At 42.6% G+C, this 22,292-nt stretch overlaps 1 long non-coding RNA gene across 2 annotated transcripts in view; it reads right to left on the minus strand.

The window, feature by feature from the left end:
- Window positions 1-657: 657 nt before the first annotated feature.
- Window positions 658-22,292, minus strand: part of LOC110308020 — a 173,883-nt gene continuing 152,248 nt past the window's right edge. For both annotated transcript variants that reach the window (XR_003838574.1, XR_003838575.1), the window contains exon 4: window positions 658-749. This is a non-coding gene — a long non-coding RNA (uncharacterized LOC110308020). The remainder of the gene's footprint in view (window positions 750-22,292) is intronic.

The raw sequence follows: 22,292 nt of genomic DNA on the forward strand, positions 1-22,292 counted from the left end.
GCCTATGCTGATGGCCAGCTAGCCCCAGGGGTTCATTCCCTCCCCTCTCCAATCTTCACCATTATTTTTTCCATGGGGTGAGATATGTTTATGTAACCTTTGGTTCAAACCAGATTTATGTTAAATTGAAACAGGAGTGCTTTAGAGTGTCCTAAAAATAGACTGGCAATTTCTTAAGTTCTTTTTAACTGCCCCTAAAATACATACTACATATATATATACACACATCATCCTAGACCTAGTGGGTGAGGGACGGGATGGATAAGGAAACCATAGGACCGAGTACTGCATGGTATAACGCACAGTGAGGCTGACACTACCAGGAGCTGCCAGTTGCTCCCCTCCACCGCTTCCCAGAGGAGGTTCATGCCCTGTCTAGGAAATAACAGAGTGAAGACGTGCTGGACATTCCTCTCCCTAAACATCCTTTTGTTTGACACCTTCCTACATGCCATCGATATGCTTTATTTCCAGCAATAAGCAAGGAGCACAGATTCACCTGGACCCAGGAAATCCCCATATCTAAGGCCAACTGTGACAAAACGACGAAGCACAAGGATCAAACCATCTCAGTCACCATCCCACAGATCCAGGGTAGAGAACCAATAGGAGGCCATGAGGGGATCTAAGGAAATAGGTTCAAATCCTACCTCTTACCATGACATAAAGGCATATTTCTTTTTCTCTGATGGTGATGGTGATGCCGCCGCCGCCGCCACTGACATTGGTGAGGTTTAAGACAGTACTTTCTAGGAGTTAGAAAATGATGAAAAATAATTGTTAGCCAATGCTGATGATATCATGATCTACATTAGAACTGATAAAGTGTGGGCACAATTAGAAAAAGACGGTTTACAGAAGGGAGCAAGCTCTCTTTGTCTGAGAACAGAAAGCGATTCTCCACTTCAGTCACTGAAGACACAGAAATGTAAAACAAAACAAAACAAAACAAAAAAAGCATGAACATGACAATGTGAGGATGAGGTTGGTACTGTAGACTGGATAGGGGCAGGTGGCTCTCAGGAGCGTACCTGGTCAGGAGGAATGCATCAATGTGCTCCAAGGCAGGAGTCCCAGGGATCTATTCTGAAGACAAACGCCATGCCCTTAACATCCTCGGTGCTCAGGAAGTATTTAACACACCTGAACTTTAATGGAGAGAGGAATCCTGACACGGGCTGACATTTCTGCTGAGTCAGCATTCCCCAGCAAACATGACCAGAGAGCCACAGAAAAATGGGAAGGAAGACCCAGGCCATTCTTCGAAAGACAACACCGCCTCACTTCCTCTCATTTTACCATAGCAAAATACCCCGCCACAATCGAATGAAAGACGTTTCCAGATGGCAGAAGCCATAAGCAAAAATTATACGATACACGTGAACAAAACCAAGGATGCCAACGAGCAGATGAGCGAGCGCATGCTGACATGCACAGGTATGATGGCTAGCAGTGATGTCATGAGTCCTGGCATGCACAGGTATGATGGTTAGCACTGATGTCATGAGTCCTGATATGTAGGTGTGATGGTTAGCACTAACATCTACTTGACAGGACTAGAATCACCTAGGAGAGGTTCTAGATGAAGTATCTGAGGTAAAAAGGCTACCTATCATTCCACGGGTCAGGATTTCAGCCTACATAAAGAGGAAGAGCTACCTGAGTACCGACCTTCATCACTCTCTGCTTCCTGACTGTGGTAGCATTGTGACCAGCCAGCCACTTTGCCTCGCTGCCAGGAAGCAATATACCTCAAACTGTGAGCCAAGATAAATCCTTCCACTTCTTTAAGCTCCTTTTTACAGGTATTTTTTGTCACAACAGCAAAGTCAGTAATACAACAGTCCTTAACTCTGAAGAAAACAGCCACCCATAGGCTTTCAGGTTCTGTAAAGCTGGGGTCCAGGCCAGTTCTATAGAAATGCAGAATGCCAGGCCACACCCACTCCAGTAAACCAAAGTTTGCCTGCTAACAATTCCCCAGACGCTTCTTATTAACTTTAAAGGCTCTCACTGAGTTCAGTCTTCTTTGCTTTTAAACATGTATCAATTTTCATGTTCCAGGAATTCCAAATTCAAAGAAAAGAACAGTAATAGGGATTTCTATTCACCATATGTTACAGCCAAATTAGAAAATGTCTGCACAGGAGACACAAACACCACATATTAAGAAACGAATTGGACATCGTTTAGAATTTGTCTGTTGTACTAACATTAAATGTAATCTTTTTTTTTTCATTTTAAGGTTTTATACCTTTGATTTCATTTACATTGTAATATAGTTTATAATTTTGATTACTTATATGAACACTGAAAATTAGCAAAAGTAATCAATAGTTTTACAATCTAACTTATGAGATTTATTCTACTTATTTATGTAGTTAGATAAAGAGATAAGTAGGTAGGTAGGTAGGTAGGTAGGTAGGTACACAGACTTGCTTGCGCAAGTCCTCATTGAGGCCAGAAAAGGATTAGATCCCTTGGAGCTGGAGTTTTTACATGTTACCTCCCTGATATGAGTGCAGGAATCCAAACTCCAAACCTTTGCTGCAGCAGTAAGCCCTCTTAATCACTAAGCCCCAAATTTGTGAGTATTAAAGGCTGGTATCGGGGCTAGAGAGATGGCTCAGCGGATAAGAGCAGTGATTGCTCTTCTGAAGGTCCTGAGGTCAAATCCCAGACCCATAATGAGATCTGATGCCCTCTTCTCGTGCACCTGAAGACAGCTACAGTGTACTTACATATAATAATAAATCTTAAAAACAAAGCTGGTATCAAGGGTTTTCCCTTTATGGCAAGCCTAGTGGGCAAATGAGCCGTCTGAAGGAGGAAGCAGAGGGGGGATTTAAAGCTAGGGTGACTTCAAAGCTACAGGAGACTGTGTCTCAAGGAATAAATTCATTTAAAAAACATTTTTTTTCTCCTCTTTTCCCCACCCTTCCCCTTCCCATCTACCCCCCCCCCCAATACAGTGTCTCCTCTATATAGTCTTGGCTGTCCTAAAACTCACTCTGTAAGTAGGCCAGGCTGCCCTTGAATTCAGAGATCCCTTTGCCTCCAAGTATTGAAATTAAAGGCATACAGCACCACTCATAGCTCTTCTTTTTACAGTTCTTTTATTTTGACTATATGAAAACGTACACAAAGTTTGCCATTGTAATCCCTTTTGGTCCACCAGCACAGTGGGATGACTTCATCACTAGCACCACCATCCAAGGCAGAACTCTTGGCCTTATAAAGTGGCACCCCTGAACACATCCAATATTAACACTGCATTCTCTCACCCCAACTCCTAGGTAGCCACCAACCTGTTTTTATATCTGTGCATTGGCCTGGTCTAGATTTTTTCCTAACTCGGATAGAAATCCCATGGCATTTGTCCTTTGCTGTACAGTTCATTTCACAGGGCACCATGCATATGACTTTTCTGCCTTTGTTAAGGCCAAATAACATTTCATTATGTGTACATACTACAATTAATTTATTCATTTATCCTTTTATAGTATTCAAGTTGTTCTTCCCTTGGTGACTTGTTTTCAAATTTATTTGTTCATTTACTTATTTGTTTGTTTGGTTTCAGTTTTCAGAACAAGGTTTCTCTGGCCGTCCTAGAACTACCTCTGTCGACCACAGTGGATTATTTACTGATTTTTGAGGAAGGGTCTAATGTAGCCCGGGCTGGTTTGGAACTCGCTATGGAGCTGAGGATGACCTTGACCCTCCGATCTTCCTGCTTCCATCTCCTGCAGGAAGGAACAACAGGGTCACGCCAGGACTCCTGCTCTGTGTGGTGCTGGGGCTTAAGTCCAGGGCACAATGCCTGCTATGAAAGGAAGCACTCACCCTCCACCAATGGAACAACATCTCTAGCTCACCTCAGCTCCTACCCCACAACTTTCTGAAAAGCTGTCTCACCAAGATGATGGGGATCTTTATTTTTATTTTGGAAACAAGTGCAAACAAGGAAACACAAGGCTAGACATGAACTAGCTACAGGAGCCAAGAAGACGGGGACAACTGTAAGTAAATACAATGGCACCTTCTAGCTAGACACCCCTCGTTTGTAAAAAATCCTCCACTTGCTACCTGATAGGAAAGAATAAAGGGAGGGGGTTCTATACATTAGTGAAGGCACCAAATTACAGCCCCCCCCCTTTGAAAGCAAACCAATTTTATTACTTTCAACCTATGGGAAGGTAACTTCCAAAGGAGCCCTTAGGCTCATATTTTAATGAACACAGGAGAACCATATATAATTACCATATCAAGTGCTACTATGGAAATGGAGACTTCTGAAGTACTTAAGGACCCTTAAAAACAGTTTATACTGAGGATTTTTAACACCCGGCCACCAGCTCCACCAGGACGATATTAGTTAGCTATTAATTTGCAGCTCTGGAGAAAGGCTTGCTGAGAGAAGAGCATATTTAGCCCAGCATTGGGGATTAACAGATTTCATTATATTCTAATTTACAATGAAATTCTACAGTCTGAACAAATTTATGAGGAAAACTAAATACCTCTGAGGGAAAGACAGAGCAGATTGTGGTAGGTGAGTTATGCGGGTACCGATAAACAGAAGTTTATTTGCATGCCCCAAAACTAGTAGGAGAAAGAAAAAAATTAATTTCCATGACCCAATACAAGCTTATGGGAAAGACAAAAGTCATAACATGACTAAATTAGTGTCAGAAGAAAGGGTGATCAAAGAGAAAGGCAACTACACAACAGAAGTATCAAACAAACAAACAAATAAAAGTCCCCGAAGCTCGACACTGTTCTGCACTGGAAGGCTGTCTACTCTTGCGTTCCAATGCTTAACTTCAAAGGTACAGTAAGAAAGAAATGTCCGCATCGATGACTCGAGGATGGTAGCACAGAGCCAAGCTACCTGTTCTCTTTAATTTGTTCTCCCTGAACATTTTTGAGCTGACAAGTGTTAAAATTCATCAAGGCCATTGCTTCCCACCTGGATTTGGCATCCTTCAGGGTGGGTGAAGAGTTTTTTCTGTCTCATGAATATTCTGCAGAGATGCAAACCAGTCAGCTGTGAGGATAAGCCTCCTGTATGTTGTAGGAATGTGGCCCTTCCACATCTCAAGAAGTCTGTCCTTAAGGCTGTAACAGCTCAAGTGGGAAGTTCACAAGTGTGTAAAACTCCTCTGATCCCATATTCTGTAGCTATGGATCTATGAGGAGCTATGAAGAGAGTAAGTACTTGGCTTTCAATAAGCTTGGTTCCAAGAGCCATCACAACTTCAGTATTATTTGATATTGGGGACTTTACTGTTTGAGGCTAGGGTCCAAGAAGAAAGAGTAATGTTTGGATATGGAGTATAGCGAGAGTAGGTGGCAAGGGAGAAAAGATGAAGGAGGAGCTAACAAATTGCTCTTTATTAGTTTTTAATTCCCCATTTCTCGTTATTAGAAGACAAAAATAATGTGTACAAATATTCTCAGAGACACTAATTAGTTTTTAGTGCCTACTGTTGTCTCACAGGATAGGAGTCACTTCTGAAAGTGGTCACCCACCCTCAGAGAGCTTATTCTCTATGGGGGATGAAACTGAGCACAGCCCTCCTGGTCCAAGCAGAAGGTACAACATCCTTACGACTGTCTCATTTGATGGGAAAAGGATTGGCTACCCCATAAATTCTAGATGCTTTTGCTTAGCAAACAAATGAATTAGGGGGAAACCCAGCCCTGACTAAAGGTATCTCTGTCTACTATTCCATCCCGCCCCACCCCCCACCCATGCTCTCTCACTTCACACTCTTTCCAGCTACTTTGCCACTCTTCCATTTTTTACCCCTGGGAGGGAAAAATGTTTAAAATGTTAAAAACAACAAACAAACCTCTAGCCCCCTTCGGCACACCAGTTTAGATATTACCTTCCTTTGAAGGTTTCTTCAAAGCCAGCTGCTATCCAAAGCTCTTCTGGGCTCTTTTGAGAACTGTGCTCAGAGTTCCCCATTCCACCCCACCAACCCCCACAATACACTGAGCCGTGGTACAGATTTCTATTCTGTCTCAGAGGGGAATCTTGTTTTGCACACTTGTGTCACAACACGTGATACAATACACTGTGCTCAATAAATCAATTTAAAGCCAGTCCCCGCCACCCCACCACTCCACCCCAAATTGCCACATGGCTCCTTTGCTCCGCGCTAGCAATGCCCTGCCACTTCCTTGGTTCATGACTTCCCTGAATCACCTCCTCAGCCTCAGAATCCTTCTCCCTGTCACCATCTGCATTTGAAATCTACTGCCAACGCTCTATGCCGTCCTAGCTGGGCACAAAGAGTCCAAGATGGTAGGGTCAGCAGACGGACGCTTTCCTAAATTATGGTTTTAAGAGTCTTTACATGGTAACTCCCATTAGTTAGCTTTCTTGTTTCTATAACAAAAATGACCAACAAAAGGTGCCTTAAGGACAGAGAGGTTTACCTTGGCTTACAGTTTAGGGAGGCAGCTGGTCACACTGCATCTGAAGTCATGTAAACAGTAAGCAGAAAGCAGGTTTAGATAATCAAGCCTCAAGCCCAGCTTCCAGCAGCCCACTTCCTCCAGTGAGACACCACCTACTAAGGGTTCTATTGCCTTCCCAGAGAGAGCTGGGCACCAGCTGGGGAGCAAGTGTTCAAACCCATGTGCATTCATTCGGAAGCATTTCACTTTCAAATCCCTCCAACTCCAGTTCAAAGAGAGCAGCAAGCCACTGGGCTTTCTACTGTCTTCATTTCTGACAGTAGATGTTCGGACAGTTCTAACAGTCAAGCCCATCTGTTCTTGCTGCTTAGCATCTCGTGTCCATTTCATGATGAGCGTCTACTTCTAGTGTGAATCACGCTGGAACTTTCAAGTAACCCCACAAGATGGTCTACTGAAGTCTTGAAGGGATAAATGAATTCTTACAGAGACATCATTCATTCATTTATCTTGCATATTGAGCTTCTTCCAAGGATGCTCATGGGGGTTGCGGGGGGGGGGGGGAGGGGAAGCTGCCCACTGATGACTTGATCTCCACCTCCTTCCTCAAAGCAAGATCCCTAAAGCTGATGCAATTATGTGCCATCCTGATTTGGGACAGAGTGGGCGGCGGCAACTTGCATTTTTAGCTCTTAAGAGGAGCTCAAGGCCATATGTAGCCAAAGTGTAGAGATTATATACTAAATATAGACCAGGGAGAATCTATGTGGTATAATTGTGGATTTCTAAGTTTTGATCTCCAAGCCACAGGAACTTAGGGATCTATTCAGAGCAGTAGACTGCTTAGCAAATGCTTCATGCCCGCACTCCCACCCTAATCACTCCCTTTCCTTCAAATAGATTGGGTTCTAGCCCAGACAACTCTCAATTCTTATCCTTTCTCTCCATATTTCTCTATTAATGCTGTCTATCTGGCTATTTGTTCGTTTTCTCCCACAAACGCTGACTGCTTACGCCCTCAGATGAAGGCAGTCTCAGTGTTTGCCAAGTGCACAAAGATTTAGGTGTGACAATGTGGTGTCTACACACCTGGTGCCTGAGTTAGTTCTCAATAGCTATCAGTAATCGAGAACAAAGAAAACTGCAATGTGGCAGGTTTTCCTTTTTCTTTTTTGAGGGGCAGTTTCAGACGTTGAAAAATACAACTTGATGGGGGGAGGGGTTCTAACACCCATTGGGATCCCATTTGGCCTGGGCAGAAGGAAAAAGTGGTGTGTAAACTCCAGACACATCTGACAGAGAGCACTTAATGAGAAGGCCTAATACGGCATCCGGCCTTTGTTCAGTCTATAAGCATCTTTTAGGGAAAAAAAGAACCCAAGTACAAGGGGAGGAAGCGGCTGGACCGCTGATTTCTAATTAGCTCCCTCACATCACTGGAGGAAGAGGAAAACGGGTCTGGCTACTGTTTCCTTCGAGTTTGCGGCAGCTTTATCTGAGGGTGAGGCGTGAACACAGCCTCCCAAATGTTGTGGAGTGTACTTGGGTTCAAAAGTTCAGCAATATCTGGACAAAGGATAGCCCTCTCCCCGGGAAGGACAGTCTAGGGGCCGCAGATGGGACTGTGGGAATCGAATCCTGCTCCTCCCACACCCACCATCTGCAAAAGCTTGGGACTTTGCAAAGGCTCTGACCTTCAGGCCCAGAGTCTTTACTCAAACTGCACCTGTCCAGGATTAGGTTTCCTGCCACTGAATGATGGCTTCTTTCATTTAGTCTGCAAACAGCTGTCACATGATCAAGTGGGAGCCAGGCAGAGGGAGCCAGACAGCCCCTCGAAAAAAAAAAAAACAAAAAAAAAACGGCTGAGCAGGACATGGACTTGGGTGATTCATCTTCAAAAAACCTATTCCTGAAATGCTTTTGTGTGTTGATATCACTTCGTGTCTCAGCTCACAGATAATTACAGCCTGCCAGAGAGACACAGCTCTAACCTGGAAAAGAGACCGTCCCCATGACTCATTAGAGCGTCTAAGGATGAATGAGACTCATTGTCTCCCCCTTTTCCCTCTGACCCCCAGAGATTGCTAAATCTATGGTTTCTAACCTTGTGAAAATGAGGGGAAACTTGAAAAGGAATCCGGCAGCTCCCTGGAACCTGAGCCACTGGAACCTGAGCCAGGGCTGCACTGCTGAGATGAGCTGCACCTGCTGGCAGGACATTTTGCTAATTCAAGTGCTGTGCCTGTACCTTGTGAAAAACAACCTTGGACAGCCATTTCATCAGGGAGTGAAAGAGACTCCCAAAGACATTTCACTGAAGACAGGGCTTGAAGATGGCATGGTGGGGAGTCATATAACATTTGGGTTCAGATCTGGTGAGATTCAACAGTCCCACACATACAGGGAGATGCATTATTATGATCACTCACGAGCAAAGTGAAATATTACAGAAAAGGAGAAGGCCATTTATTCAAGCAAACTTTATAACAATAGAGAATCGTGACTTTCCTTTTAAAAGACAGTTCTGTATTCAACTGAAGGAGCTATAGCTATACACAAGTCTTCCCAATAGTTAATGGAAATAGTTATAAATATAAATACAGAACCAGTAGGGATGAAGGATTGTCTAACTGTCTCAAACCCCCAGACATCCAAACTCAATTCAGTGGTCAGAGAAATGCCAGGGAGCAGCTTCCCTTCTGAGAGCATCACTCCTAGGTACCCAGAATACCATGGGGTTTTTCCTATACACACCTAGGACATGTCACAAGTGTGTTCCTCCCACTCAGCACGCATCCGTGAATAAACATCCCAGATCAGCAAGGTGCAAAGGCAGACTGATTAAGATTTGACTGACAACACACAAAAGGCAGCCGAGTCAGACTAAAAAAAAAAATATGATTTAAGAAATCAATGTTAGGGGCTGGTGAGATGGCTCAGTGGTTAGGAGCACCGGCTGCTCTTCCAAAGGTCCTGAGTTCAAATCCCAGCAACCACATGGTGGCTCACAACCATCCGTGATGAGATCTGATGCCCTCTTCTGGAGTGTCTGAAGACAGCTACAGTGAACTTACATATAATAAATAAATAAATCTTAAAAAAAAAAAAAAGAAATCAATGTTAAAGGGCAAGGAGATGGCCCAGTTGGTAAAGTGTTATATGTGCCAACATGAAGATCTGAGTTTGGGTTCCCCAGCACCGTTATATAAAGCCAAGCCTGGAAGTATGCTACTGCTATAATCCCATTGTTGGGGAAGGAGAGACAAGAGGAGACCTGGTGCTTGGTGCCAGGAAGCACAGCCAAATCATGGGGTTCCAGGTATAGTGAGATACAGTGAAATAATAATGTGAAGACTAATAAAAACACCCATGTCTACATCATACCCCCCACACACTTGCACATACTCATATACAGAGGTACACATAAATGTGCACATATGCATAATACACCATGTGCGCTCGTGCACACATGCGTGCACACACACACGTTTTATAGAAGTACTTTCCATTACCCACCCCTTGTTTCAAGCCTTGCAAGTGCCAACCTTGGCTCTCAGCACACTCGGATGTGGCAAGGCTGACAGGAAGGAATTCCTATATTCTGCATTAGCACTTAGTGTCTGCAAATGTCAACTGTGGTGCCCAGGTGTTGCAAAGCGTCTGTCTTCCTCTTAAAGCAACAGGATGCGACAGACTGAATGCCTGTGGGTGATTACGGCAGTGTTCAAGTGAAGGCCAAAAGGACAGAGCACATGAGAAATATAATAATTTGTTCAAAATGTCCTAACTGAAGTGCCTCCTTTTAGATGACAAAATGGATTTCATACATTTCAGGGTTCTTTTTTTCCTTTTTTCTTTCTTTTCTTCTTCTTTTTTTTTAAAATAAGGGGTAGGGGGAGAAAACAGGCAGATCAGTTTATTTTCTGAGCACAGCATTAATGACAAGATGACATCACCAGCAGCCAATCAGAAAGCTCTCTGGTGTCTGGTGTTCTAACACCATTTCATATTTATGGATAAGCACCAGAAGGGTGTCAACCCAGAGCTGCGCTCCCCTCCCCTCCTCACTTCTAAATAAAGTTCCTGCTTTCATTCAGCAGCCAAACTGGAAAAGTTTTCTAAAGGGGGTGGAGGAGGGGAGGCTCATGGAGGTGCTTCCTCCCTCGCAGACCGTTTTTTTCTGAGAATGCTCAACAGTAAGGACAGGGTTGGGGAAATAGCTAGGACCTGTACCACTACTCCCTGCAAGGCTTGCCAAGGCCCTCCAGAGGGTCTGCACAGTCCTTCACCATGGAGCGCAGTCTAGGCTTCACTGGCAAAGCCCTAAACACTGAAAATAACAGACTTGTGCACAAAAGAAGGAATTGGGGAACGCCTTACACGAGAAATGGATGCTAGTGACCACTGGATTTTTTAAAGTTATTCTCTGGTTCCTACTACATTTCCTAACCCGCAATGTAGTTCAGAGAAGAAAAGTTGATCTAGTCCTAGTTAATCCCAAGTCAACCCCAGACTGACTTGAGCATTGTAACTCAGCCTACCATCCTACCAGATCTGGGAAGGTCAGGATTGCCCATGAACCCAAGGAACAGGTCAAGGCAACAAAACCTTCATATACAACAGTGGCTAGCCACTAACCTGGAGCCTTCTAGGAGATGTGGCAAGAACATTTCTATTCAGTCTCAAATCAACAATCAATGTCAACAGAAATGGAGAGTGCATTTCAAATTCTAGGAGGCAAGAGAAAGGAGTGTAGCATGGCATCTGTTTAACCGCCTGCTTAAAGACAATTCTCGTCCTTTTCTCACATTCCCCTGAACCCCACCTAGCGACGACTACTAATGCAGCTCTTCTTTTTTCCCACATCCCTGAGCAGTGATGTCACATCAGGGTCCCTGGATCAAGCTCAGAAGTTAGAATTATGACATGTAATAAAGACACTTGGCCATGCAGCGAAGGTGACAGGATTTGGCCTGCTGGCCCACAGCCAGGGGTAACCGAGCCTGATCTGGTGTTCTTTTCCTACAGGCTGAATGGTGCATAGGAGGAAAAAGATAATCATCTGCTCAAAGCAAATGCAACAACCCCAGGTTTCCAATGCTCTGCTACTGGCCAGTCTGCCCCATGCCCTCCACCCTCCAGCGCGATGCCAAAAGCATCCAAACGAAATGACAGTAGCCTGGCCCTTTTCATAATTAATTTGTTTCAAAGGTAAAATTGATAAATAGATTCAAAGCGGGAACAGACAAGGAGTAAGGCTCTTCGCTGTTTGTGAGCTCTAAATAATTCATTAAAATAATCTCAATTCTCTCATATCTGCTTGTGCAAACCAAAGCCTAAGGANCCCCTGCCACACTTTAGACACAAGCCAATATGCTGTGTCCCCTATAAAATCCAAAGGTTCTCCATATATGAAAGGGACAGTTGTGTGTGAAGCAAAGAAGAAAAGAATCCGAGCTGCAACCTCTAAATCCTTAGGTCATCAGGGACAAAAGTGGGGGAGAGCGGTTACTTTGTGTTTGTAAGACTATTCATTTTAACAAGGCACAGTGGGGGAAGGGATCCCCCTGCCCCCCCCCCTTGCTGCAAGCAATGGGGATTGTCACTTTTGAAAATTATAAAAATTCACATCAAAGACAAAATAAAAACTAAACATAAAAATCAACTGCACACGCAACAAAAAGGAACAAATTAAAATGCAGTATGCTGGAATCATAAATCCAAAAATAAATATGTAGACAAGAGCTTGGAAAAGCCAATCTTCCCAACGCGCTGTCCCAATGCAAACGGAACCTCTTCCAAAAGCTACCTATTAGAAGGCCTTGTTATTACTCCGCTAATCTCAGTGCTCCATGCTAGCTGGCAGAAAGGGAAACTAATTTGGATCATCCAAAAATCATTTACATTTGGTTTTAGTTGCATTATAGGGGGGGAAGGGGTAGGTTGGCTACACATTTCCCTCCCTAATTAAGTTGAGTTTAGAATATTTTTAAATTTTCTATTCGCTCAGCACAAGCCAACTAAGGACTTCAGACAGTGGTCGGCTGGCAAGGGGAAAAAGCCAGTCGTGGATTTGGTTTTTTAATTGTCATAGATAAGTGATCCACACACAGCTAACTACAGTGACAGAATTAGTCTTAGCTCAGGATGTAAGTGCGATAGGCATCCAATGACATCCAATACACGCAAGCGAAGGTGTGAGCAGATGTGGCCAAGGGTGATACAGCTAAGTGGGAGACCATGGTATGTCATAAAGACAGGGCTTTCTCATCAGCACCACCACCACCACCATCACCACCCCCTTTCTCAATGTCACAACCTCAAGTTCTGATCCTCACCATCTATCAAAGCAAGAGGCACTGTATTCCAATTCTGATTCTGGATATCATGTGCTTACTATAAAATCATAAGGATAAATGATGGATACATGATTGGATAAAGCAGATACAGGTGAACTGGGGCCAGACTCAGACTAAAGCACTAACAGATCCCACTGTCTGTTTCTGTGCTCAGAAGATGCTCGCTTTGCTGTTCCAGTCCTCCTGAGCAGTTGGTCTTTAAGTACATAGTGTTTTACTACTCTTAGATCTCATGTAACCTTTGTCTTTTCACTCAAACCATCTCTCCCCGCCCCCACCTTTGTTTTGTTTTTATTTTTTATTTATTTATCAGTACAAGTAGGTTTTTGCCATGTATATTAGTGAGCACATACATGTCCGATGCCCTTGGCCATCAAGAGAAGGCACAGAATACCGGGAACTGGAGTCACATACAGATAGTTGTGAACCGCCACCTGGGAACAGAACTCAAGAGACTCTCCAAGAATGACAGGTGCTCTTAATCTCTGGGCCATCTCTCCAGCGCTTGTTTGTTTTTGAGACAGGATCTCATATAGCCCAGGCTAGCCTTGAATTCACAGTATACAGGAGAAGGATACTGAACGCCTAACCTTCCTGACTCTACCTCCCAAGTCCTATGATTACAAGGACATACCATCATGGCCAGCTTAATTTTCTTGCTGCTATGTGACCTCATGTGAGAAAGGCTGTGTGATCCTGTGTGAGAAATGCATAAAGGCCATTCTGAAATTCATGAGAAATATGTAAAGAAATTTAGGATATATTAGGTGGACATGAAGGGACTTCTCCATGAAACCACCATCATTACAATTATAGATCTCTTCCAGTGCCCCAACTCCAAGTTTATGGATTTCCTGTAGCCACCACCATTAGGAAACTAATTTAGTTTGAGACAAGCCAATACATATAGTCATATGTATGTTATCTTTGTTATTCATTTTAATACATACAAGAAAATTAGTTAACACTTTAGAAGAAAATGAAATTTACAATAAATACTTTTGGATACCTAGCAATTATATGGCAGGTGAGAATATGAGAAATGCACATTTGAACTCGACTTGTCCTCCTATAGGCAGCAGATCACATGACAGTCATCACTACATAGAAAAGTTAAGCTAAAGGTTTAACTTCTAAGGACCGAATAAAACCAATGTTAGAGAATGGGGGTAGGGGAGCACTAACTCATCTCCTGTTTCTGAGCCACTTCCCTAGTTTGCCAAGAGGCCACTCCATCATTGTCCCTCAAACAAACAATGGGGCTGCATCCATTTGCAAAGAGAATGAGGTTCACCCAGCATCCAACATCCTGTCCCCCCAAACAGGAAGTGAGTCACAGAGCAGAGGAAGTACCCTATCATTTTCAAAGGAAAAAGACACAGACTTCAGAGTTGACTCTTTATTCTGAAACAATACAACTCCTACACTAAAGCCATCTTTTGTGTTTATAATGACCCATATCATTGTTATAAACATTTAATCTAAACGCTTTTCCTGTCCTGCAATTGGATTTGATTTTCAGGTAAACAGGGTATTGTAATGGGAGCAGCTGATTCCTAGTAACATTTTCTCTGTTACATTTCCAGTTAACAGTCTGTATCAGCTGGCTATCAATGTTGCAAAGATTAAAGGAAGGTGTGGTTATATCAACTTAATGAGCCATGCTTTTCACACACAGAGAGGAAAAGCAAAGGAGTGACCAGAATGTCATTCATCCTTGAAAAAGAAGATCCTGTTGTTTGCAACAATGTAGATGAACTCCATCATACTGTATTATGTGGATGAACCAGACAAAGGAAATAGCTACTAGATCCAATTTTTATAAGGACTCAGAAGTAGTCCTTATAAAAATATAGCAGACAAGATCAGGAAGCAGAACCTAAATTTCAGAATCATGCTAGGAAGGAGATAGGGAGGAGTTAAGACAAAGGGTACAAGATTTGGCTCCTTATATGAAATGCAGAGATGCTAAAACAAAACAAACAATAAAATCTGGAAAACTAGGGCCTGCAGTTAATATTCTAGTGCTGCAAGAAGGTAGAGCTCATGCTAAATACCTGCACTGCAAAAGAAACAGATTTCCGTGAAAACAAAAAAATAAAAGACATTTCAGAAATAACTTTAGAAGTGATGGATAAAATTAGTCTCTTGATCACTAACATGAGTTCACAAGTCTTCGGTCATCGCCACCCATTCAAGGACAAAGCAGACACTCGTGCTAAGATCACTAGACAACAATCAATGGAGTCATCAAATTATATTAATTATTATTATTATTAATTACCATACTTAAGTGCAATTTTATACGTCAACCATAGCTTAATAAAATGGCAAAAAATGAGTAAACAAAAGGTCTATGTGAGCACAGTGAAGGGAAACTGAATGTTTCTTTTCTGTTTTGTTTTTTAATTTTTTTAAATCATTTTACATCCCAATCATAGCCCCCATCCTTCCCCTCTTCCCAATCCCACCCTTACAAAACCCTCCCACCACTGACCCTTCCCCTTCTCTTCAGAGAAAAGGAGCCCTCCAGGGGGACCACCTCACCCAGGAGCATCTAGTCTATGCACATCCTCTTCCACTGGGCCCAACCAGGCAGTCTAAGTAGAGGGAAAGGGATCCAATGTCAGGGAACAGAGACACAGACAGCCCACGCTCCACTTGTTAGGGAACCCACATGCAGACCAAACTGCATTTTTGCTACAAATATGTCCAGGGATCTTTTTTATTTTATTTGTTTTTCCATGTGTAGTCCCGGAGACTCTATTGTAATGTTCCTTTAGGTCGCAAATTTCAATGGCATAACTTCTCGTTTCTCTGTTTAGGATCTTCAGAACATGCTTATTTCACTGCAGAAAGTTTGGAAAGCTAGGATATGAATTGTATACAAAACAAACAAATAGAAAATGCAAAAAACAAAAACCAAGGAGCTGGGTGTGGCTCAGATGCTAGCGAGTACACATGGTAGAGTGGATCTGCCTACCATGCACAAAGCCGTGGGTTCTATCTCCAGCACCACACAAATCAGGCCTGCTAGTATGTGCCTGCAATCCCATCACTCTGTTCAAAGTCTGGGCTAAGCAGAAGGCTCAGTGGGAAAAATGCTTGCTGTACAAGCTTGCGGACTCAAGTTCAAGTCCCCAGAATGCAAGTTCAGCTGAGAGAGGTAGCCTGCATCTCTAATCTGGATGCTCATGAAGCGGGACAGACCTACAGGCAGGAGAATCCCTAAAAGTTCATGGGTCAGACAGCCTGGAATACACAGCAGCTAGCATTAGCAAAAGGATCTGGCTTCAAACAAGGTAGAAGGGAAGAATCAGCAGCAAGATTCTCCTCTGACTTCTACATATATGCTGTGACATTCAAGGAACCACACTCAGACAGGAGCACATACAGGCACACACCCATACATAAGAAATTCAAAGTCATTCTTGGTTAAACAGGGAGTTCAAGATCAGCCTGAGCTATAGGATAAATGAGCGAATGAATTTAAAAAAAAAAAGGAGAGATAGACAGATAGATAGACAGACAGACAGATAAAAACTTTCTTACCCAGGCATATAATCTTGACAATCACCCACTTCAAGAATTGAAGCCAGGCAGTGGCGCATGCCTTTAATGCCAGCACTTGGGAGGCAGGGGCAGGCAGATTTCTGAGTTTGAGGCCAGCCTGGTTTACAGAGTGAGTAGGATAGCTGGGGCTACACAGAGAAACCTTGTCTCGAAAACCAACAAAACAAAACAAAAACCAAACCTGCTCTGTATAGAACATGATGTCAATGCTTAAAATTATCTACTGTATCGTGAGGGAGGAGGGGAAGTAGTGCATACCACACTCCTCTGCAAACTGTCACATAGAAAATGAGCAGTGGAGCCCGCAGTGGTAGTGCGGGCCTTTAATTCCAGTACTTGAGAGATAGAAGCAGGTAGATTTCTGAGTTCAAGACCAGACTCATCTACAGAGTGAGTTCCAGGAAAGAAAGAAAACTAAGGAAGGAGGGAGGGAGGGAAGGAGGGGAAAAATAGCAGCTCAATGTGTACAATAATAGTTTTTTTGATCATTTGCCTATCCTAGTAGTGTGAACATTCAGAGACATGTTCATAGACAAATTGAAAAGAGTTAGACTTAGATCAGCAATGCCTTGCTCATCCCTGTCATGGTTTGGACCATAAATGTCTCCCATTGCTTGTGTGCTGAAGACTCAGTAACTGGATGATAGCCCTATAGGCTATACAGGAAATGTTGGTTAGGAAAAGATGCTGTTGAGGGTCATTGGGAGAATACTCCCAATGTACTTTGCTCTGGCCTTTTTCATTTCTTATTCTCTTCTGCTTCTTCCTTCCCTTTTCCTTCTCCATGTTCTCTCTCCCCAGCTCCTTCCCTGTTTCCTTGCCGCCAGAGGCATCAACATGAAGCCACAACTGGAGAGCTCCCTACCGTAACTGTTTCACGCAAAAAATTGATGAAAATATTGCTAAAAAATATCTTTAAGCTGTATGTTCTAACGTCCATATGGGGGCAGGGAGAAGCAAATTTAGTTCTCAAACTTGAGTCCCTGTCTAAAATATCCGATTATGTTTATGAAAACACCAAGGACTCCGAGCCAGTGAGATGAAGCGGTAGGTACAGTGTTGGCAAGCCTGATAACCCGAGTTCAATCCCCAGGGCCCACAGGTAGAAGGAGAAAACCCTACTCTTACAAGTCAGCCTCTCATCTTCACACATGTTATGTGAATGCCTACACACATGAAAAGCAAATAAAAAAAACAATAAGTTAAAATAATCCCACCATGATGTTTGTCTTGCTATGGGTCCAAAGCAATGGGGGCCAGAGACTTCAGAGGAAAACCGTGAGCCAACAAAAATTTTTACTCCTTATAACCTGATTATTTCAAATACTTTGTCACAGCCATGGAAAGCTAACACATGCCTTGAATACTTTTGATGAACTTCTTGAAATCAGGATTGCATTTTTGAATGCTAAAGAAAAATCCAGATTAAAAACAGATTGATACCAGTCAATGGCATGTTCAGGCCCCCTTCACAAGCCTGAACTATATGCCTTGATCAACCCAGCTGAAGGAACCCGGTGAGTGCAAACACAGAGAGCCACTGGCAGCTGGATAGACCCCGAGGCCTGGAACCTGAAGGATACCTACTAATCCATGCATTCTTAGACATTCTGTGGCCTGGACAGGGTAACTTGGTATGTTATTAGTTTGCTGTTAAGGTATCTGAAACCAGATTATAAACATACACACTGCACACATACATGTTTACATAGACATGTAAATAGCATAATTTGGCATTCCTTATCCCAAGTGACAAGAACCAGAAGTCTTCCTGATTTTGGAATGGCTAAATACATGTAATAATAATACCTTGAGGAGAGGACCAATATTCAAACACTAAGTCCATTTATTTTTCATAGACATTTTACACGTGTAGCCTACAGACCATTTTATATGATATATTTAATAATGTTGTGCCTGAAACAAAGATTCGTGGCATGGAATTTTCTACTCTTGGCCTCAGACTGATGTTGAACCTGTTTAGAGTTTGAGGCATTCCAAGTCTTAGAGTTACAGGTTAGCAATCTGGCCTGTATGTGTCAAGTCAGTATTTGGGTCTCTCAAACTCAGATACTGTAAAGTATGAATATTCAGGATGAACTAGCCACTTATAACTAAGAGGTTCTTTATGGGGAATTTACTGAGCCTGGGTCATGTGCAACTGTAAGATGAGAGTAAGCTTCACTGGCAACTTGATTCAATTTAAGGTCCCCATGGAAACACACTTCTGGATGTGTCTATATCGGCAGTTCATGAAAGGTTTATCCGAACAAGGAGGACTCACCCTGAATTGGAACAGCAGCATCCCATGGGCTCAGATTCTGCCTGAGGAAAAGAGGGGCAGTTGAGCCCCAGTATTTATCAACCTTTGCCCATGTGACCCACTACCTCATGTTCCATGTCCCCGCAACCTTTCCCTGCATGATGGAATTTATTCTCAAACTTCAAACCAAGTCACTTTGGTCAGGTGTTTTGACATAGCAACACCCAGTGTAACTAATACAAGCGAAGAAGAAAGGAAAAGAGATAATACACACAGAAGAGGTAGTAAAGATTATCATTAAAGTGTGAAGAGTCTTGTACAAGATAAAGAGAAGAAAACGGAAGGTGTATCCTTGGACAACATGGAAAAGAAGGGCTAAGTGACGTGGTCCTCACACTGCAGCCTGCTTTCCATTTGTTGGGGAATAAGTAATTTTGGTGACTTAGGATGGGGGGCTCAGAAAGCCAGAGCCACAGGTACATCTGTTCATGCACCATGCTGTTTCTATTTCAGGCCATAGATTCTGTGCTCAACTCTAACAGAATCCTGCATTTGCTCCCTACTAGTGGTGATGGAGGCCAGAGCCAAAGCACAGGGAAGTATCCGTAGGTTTCATCATCATTACAGCAAGGACAAAAAGTAGCTTTGGTATCTGCTCTCCCTGCCAGTGGTCCTTCAGGACCAACTTCCTATGTGAATAAAATCACAATGTTAAGGAAGGATGGAGCCTGCTGTTGGGCAGAACCACTGCAATCTCCTCCAGGTACGTGGGAAGGAAAAGACTTGTTTGTCTTTCTCAAATCTGCAAATTTCTATTACATTTATTATCACGAGTGCCAAAAATATCCATTTACCCACAAGTTACTCAGGCAGACAAGCTTTGAAAAGTATTCTAACTTTGGGAAGAGAATATTTTCTCACGTTTAAACAGACACCCTTGGAAATTAAATGTCACTCACATTCCTCCTCCTCTCACCACCACTACCCCCCTTCCAAACTCCTGGATTGGTTTCTATTACAGCAAAAGAATCCTGTAGTATTAAGTAAACCAAGCAGCTTGATTCTGTTCAACAATAATCACTAGCTTTGCTTCTTTATTAGTGGTTTTATAGAGAAACTACTTTTTGTAATGAAAAAGTTTGCTTCGGGCTCGATTCTCCCATACCAAGCTTCAGTTTGCGGTGAAACTCAGCAGTCTCGTTATGAACCCTTGAATGTTGGGAATCAGGTGACGGAAAGGCTGACACATTAGCCACAGCTGGCACTGAAAAAAAAAATCTTTCAAATATGTTCAACCCTCCCCTATGAAGTCAATCCCCAGAGCCTAGAATTTTGTGATTTTTTTTTTCAACCATAAAAGCAAAACTCACCAGCAGTGAAAACCACGGTACCAGCTGAAAAGGTTGACCTCGGTCTAAAGGCATTCAGTGTTGACTAAGAAATGCATGCTTACAAGAACTTCCTGGGTTGGTTACTGGATGATCTGAGAAAGGAAAGAAATACAAGGAGTTCACATAAGGCAAAAGCTTCACTTGACAGTAGAGAGAAAGAGGGTACAAAGAGAGAAGCTACGGCGTCTGGCAGGTAGAGGTCAATGGCTGGACAGAGACAGTCTGTTTGTGTTGAAGTCTATTATATTATCCCTAAGTTCACTCCCTAAGTTCACACTGAAGGAATGAAAGGGAAGTCTATGCTGGAGCAACAACTACGAGATAACAGTAAACTCTGACTAAAGATACCCAGCCCCTGGCAAGACAAAGCAAAGGCAAGCAAAGAAGCGACTCATGTGCTGTCTTCATGGCCAATAGAGTTCATCGATGCAATGTCTATAAACTGCCAGACTTTGTAGACTGATGCCTGTTTCCATTTCCAGTGCCTTTGCTAGTCCCCAAGCCATGTCACTGTTAAGTCTCTTTCAGGTGCACTGCTAGTCCCGAGGCTGGAGAAACAGCAGAGATGATGCACACTATATTTGAGCTGGCTTACAGTTTCCTATGCCCAATTAAGCTTATTCAGCAAAGACAGGTAAACCACTTTCTCTTTATGTGAATTCCCCAAGGCAACCTGTCTTTAGCAAAACCTAAAGTGGGTCCTCAGGAGTTTGAGAGTAAAATTGCTTAGAAACAGGGTTTTTAAAAAATCCCAAGCACACACATGCACAGATAATGGCCTACATACATATAGGTATACACACACACACATACCATATATAGATAGATCCTTATTCATATTGTAACACATAGTATATATACACACATACATATACACCTTAATGAAAAGTTTTTATTCTACCTCATACATACAAATACCATCATAATGCCTTTGAAGTCATACTCTTCAACTATAGACACACATCCTGACAATAGTTGACATGGTTTTTATGTTTTATGGTGATGTAAAAGTGATTTATCAAAATTCAAAAGAAAAGCTACTTCTAAGCTTTCAGTATCTTTTCCTGAGCTAGTATTGTTAGGGAGTCCAATCTTTTCTTGTGCTCCTGGGAAGAAGCAATTGAGGCCTGGGTCCCAGTAGACTGAGCAGTCATAAAGTGATATAACGAGCACTCAGAAGTGTGTCTAGCCATGATATTCCACGGATTTGACACACTGATCTGTTGAGGGGGTGGGTAACCTACAAAATAAATACCTAAGTCTTCCACAAGAAATTGAGTAGTTTCCAAGCTAAAACCAGAACTAACACTTATAGCAATGCTCTCCAAACCAGCTACGGTGGCAGTGCCTATAATCCCAGCACTAGGAAAAAAATAAAGCAGGAGGGCCGAAAGTATGAGGCCAACCTGCTCTACATAGAAACTTCAGGTCAGTCTGAACTACCATAAGGAAAAAAAAAATCAATATATTGATCAACTAACTCACCTTAATACTTCTACAGTTCTACTCACTGGTAAACAATCAAGGTCCACTCAATATCTAATTTCTTCACTAAGTTTACTTCTTGTGCCTACTATAGCACTTGGCAAAAAAGGACATTGGCCCATCCATGTCTATTGCTACACTAATCAGCCATGAGGAAAAGCAAAATTACGATTTTTTTTTAAAGGAGAACAGACAGAACTAGAGATTATTATGTTAAACCCAATAAGCCAGACTGAGAAACACAGATATCACATAAACAAATATTTCCCATGCAAGCCTAGATTTACTTTTTTGTTTTTAAAGATGTATGTATGTATGTATGTATGTATGTATGTATGTATGTATGTATGTGAATACAGTGTCTCTCTCTTCAGACACACCAGAAGAGGGCACTGGATCCTCATTATAGATGGTTGTGATCCACCATGTGGTTGCTGGGAATTGAACTCAGGACCTCTGGAAGGGTAGTCAGTGAGTACTCTTAACCACTGAGCCATCTCTCCAGCCTCTAGATTTTCTTTTTAAAGTTAACTTCCCATTTTGGACAAGCAGGAAGAAGTATAATAAAAGGTAATGGTTGCCAGCCAGTGGAGGTGCACGCCTTTAATTCCAGCACCTAGGAGTCAGAGGCAGGTGGATCTCTGGGTTCCAGGTCAGCATGGTCTACAAGAGTAAATTTACAAAGTGAGTTTCAGAACAGCCCGGGCTGTTCTGAAAAAAACACAGAGAAAACCTGTCTCAAAACTCAAAAACCACCACAAAAAAGGAAGGGAGGGATGGAGGGAGGGA

The sequence above is a fragment of the Mus caroli genome, chromosome 13, assembly GCF_900094665.2.
Source record: "Mus caroli chromosome 13, CAROLI_EIJ_v1.1, whole genome shotgun sequence".
NCBI lineage: Eukaryota > Metazoa > Chordata > Mammalia > Rodentia > Muridae > Mus > Mus caroli.